General features: G+C 41.4%; 1 pseudogene; it reads right to left on the bottom strand.

Moving 5' to 3' along the window:
* Positions 1-283: 283 nt before the first annotated feature.
* On the bottom strand, positions 284-1159 carry LOC135812027 (nuclear transcription factor Y subunit beta-like; annotated as a pseudogene).
* Between the last annotated feature and the right edge of the window lie 2790 nt (positions 1160-3949).

The raw sequence follows: 3949 nt of genomic DNA, 5'->3' as shown, positions 1-3949 counted from the left end.
TACTACTACTACTACTACTACTACTACTACTACTACTACTACTACTACTACTACTACTACTACTACTACTACTACTACTACTACTACTACTACTACTACTACTACTACTACTACTACTACTACTACTACTACTACTACTACTACTACTACTACTACTACTACTACTACTACTACTACTACTACTACTACTACTACTACTACTACTACTACTTGGAAGCGTGTTTTTATTGACCACATAAAATGATGATGCAAAGAAAGAAAAGAACACCGGACTACTACTACTACTACTACTACTACTACTACTACTACTACTACTACTACTACTACTACTACTACTACTACTACTACTACTACTACTACTACTACTGCTACTGCTGCTGCTGCTGCTGCTGCTGCTGCTGCTGCTGCTGCTGCTGCTGCTGCTGCTGCTGCTGCTGCTGCTGCTGCTGCTGCTGCTGCTGCTGCTGCTGCTGCTGCTGCTGCTGCTGCTGCTGCTGCTGCTGCTGCTGCTGCTGCTGCTGCTGCTGCTGCTGCTGCTGCTGCTGCTGCTGCTGCTGCTGCTGCTGCTGCTGCTGCTGCTGCTGCTGCTGCTGCTGCTGCTGCTGCTGCTGCTGCTGCTGCTGCTGCTGCTGCTGCTGCTGCTGCTGCTGCTGCTGCTGCTGCTGCTGCTGCTGCTGCTGCTGCTGCTGCTGCTGCTGCTGCTGCTGCTGCTGCTGCTGCTGCTGCTGCTGCTGCTGCTGCTGCTGCTGCTGCTGCTGCTGCTGCTGCTGCTGCTGCTGCTGCTGCTGCTGCTGCTGCTGCTGCTGCTGCTGCTGCTGCTGCTGCTGCTGCTGCTGCTGCTGCTGCTGCTGCTGCTGCTGCTGCTACTGCTACTGCTACTGCTACTGCTACTGCTACTACTACTACTACTACTACTACTACTACTACTACTACTACTACTACTACTACTACTACTACTACTACTACTACTACTACTACTACTACTACTACTACTACTACTACTACTACTACTACTACTACTACTACTACTACTACTACTACTACTACTACTACTACTACTACTACTACTACTACTACTACTACTACTACTACTACTACTACTACTACTACTACTACTACTACTACTACTACTACTACTACTACTACTACTACTACTACTACTACTACTACTACTACTACTACTACTACTACTACTACTACTACTACTACTACTACTACTACTACTACTACTACTACTACTACTACTACTACTACTACTACTACTACTACTACTACTACTACTACTACTACTACTACTACTACTACTACTACTACTACTACTACTACTACTACTACTACTACTACTACTACTACTACTACTACTACTACTACTACTACTACTACTACTACTACTACTACTACTACTACTACTACTACTACTACTACTACTACTACTACTACTACTACTACTACTACTACTACTACTACTACTACTACTACTACTACTACTACTACTACTACTACTACTACTACTACTACTACTACTACTACTACTACTACTACTACTACTACTACTACTACTACTACTACTACTACTACTACTACTACTACTACTACTACTACTACTACTACTACTACTACTACTACTACTACTACTACTACTACTACTACTACTACTACTACTACTACTACTACTACTACTACTACTACTACTACTACTACTACTACTACTACTACTACTACTACTACTACTACTACTACTACTACTACTACTACTACTACTACTACTACTACTACTACTACTACTACTACTACTACTACTACTACTACTACTACTACTACTACTACTACTACTACTACTACTACTACTACTACTACTACTACTACTACTACTACTACTACTACTACTACTACTACTACTACTACTACTACTACTACTACTACTACTACCACTACTACCACTACTACCACTACTACCACTACTACCACTACTACCACTACTACCACTACTACCACTACTACTACTACTACTACTACTACTACTACTACTACTACTACTACTACTACTACTACTACTACTACTACTACTACTACTACTACTACTACTACTACTACTACTACTACTACTACTACTACTACTACTACTACTACTACTACTACTACTACTACTACTACTACTACTACTACTACTACTACTACTACTACTACTACTACTACTACTACTACTACTACTACTACTACTACTACTACTACTACTACTACTACTACTACTACTACTACTACTACTACTACTACTACTACTACTACTACTACTACTACTACTACTACTACTACTACTACTACTACTACTACTACTACTACTACTACTACTACTACTACTACTACTACTACTACTACTACTACTACTACTACTACTACTACTACTACTACTACTACTACTACTACTACTACTACTACTACTACTACTACTACTACTACTACTACTACTACTACTACTACTACTACTACTACTACTACTACTACTACTACTACTACTACTACTACTACTACTACTACTACTACTACTACTACTACTACTACTACTACTACTACTACTACTACTACTACTACTACTACTACTACTACTACTACTACTACTACTACTACTACTACTACTACTACTACTACTACTACTACTACTACTACTACTACTACTACTACTACTACTACTACTACTACTACTACTACTACTACTACTACTACTACTACTACTACTACTACTACTACTACTACTACTACTACTACTACTACTACTACTACTACTACTACTACTACTACTACTACTACTACTACTACTACTACTACTACTACTACTACTACTACTACTACTACTATCCTAATCAAATACACTATGTGCACACCACCACATTTGACGAGCCGCGTTAGTACGCGAAACAGCTTTCAGAAGGTATTTTACATACATTGTATCAGTAACAAAACCTGAAGTACCCTTCGTTGAATTATTGGTGTGTGTGTGTGTGTGTGTCTCCTGGGTGGTTACCAACAGCCAGTGTACGCCGGAGTATGTGGTGTGGTGTGTGTGTAGAAAAATATGAAAAAATGAAAAAATAGGGATTCACTGGCCAGAAAAATCACTTCAAACAGCTGTGTGGTGGATACCAGGCTAAAAATAGTGGCGGTCAATTCATCAGCCTTGCAAGCTGTTGAATGGTGTAATCCCAGGACAAGTTGCTATGTCTAACATAGCTGTTCGCTATCATCGCTTCCGCGATGGGCATGTCGGAGGTCTGAGGTGTGTGTCATGGTTACTAAGGGTAGTCGCCTGAGAGCGCATGGATGAGGAGAGATTCAGCAAGCTGTCCAACCATCCCTCGGATCTAAACATCTGTACACATTTACATGGGACACGATTGCATTTTTTGTTTTGTTTTTAATTTCGGGTCAGTCGGCTACTATCATTAATTTTGGTCTGGGGGATTAGACAACGGGAAGTAGCCATTTCAGGGCGTGAGCCCGCCTTCCGGTTCCGGGAGTTGCAGCTCGCTCGACTTGACTCTACTGAGTCCAGAGGACCCACACGATTGCCCTTGTATACGCTATACTGCGGATGTCCTGCTTTGGAATGGTGGCAAGGCTGGACAGACTGAGATTGTTGGATTATCGAACAGCCGGAATGGAACTGTTCACAACTTTATTCATATAGATAAGTAGGTACGTTTCTATTTGAATTCGTAAGAACCAAAGGGCGGTGTCGTAAAATTACATGGAAGCGAATGGAAACCATAAAGTAGAAAATAGCCTAACACGATAGCCGGGTGTAGTACAAAGCAAAGAACGCCCAGTCAATGAATAACGTAAGAACAAAACACTGGGGAGGCCATAGACAGCGCACGACTGGTACTTTTTAATGTCCTTTTTTTGCAAGATACGCTATTCGCCGACAGGCGCATGGGGTGAGATGGCGCTGGTG

This window comes from Sycon ciliatum, chromosome 3, assembly GCF_964019385.1.
Source record: "Sycon ciliatum chromosome 3, ocSycCili1.1, whole genome shotgun sequence".
NCBI lineage: Eukaryota > Metazoa > Porifera > Calcarea > Leucosolenida > Sycettidae > Sycon > Sycon ciliatum.
This window is presented reverse-complemented; position numbering and strand designations above follow the sequence as displayed.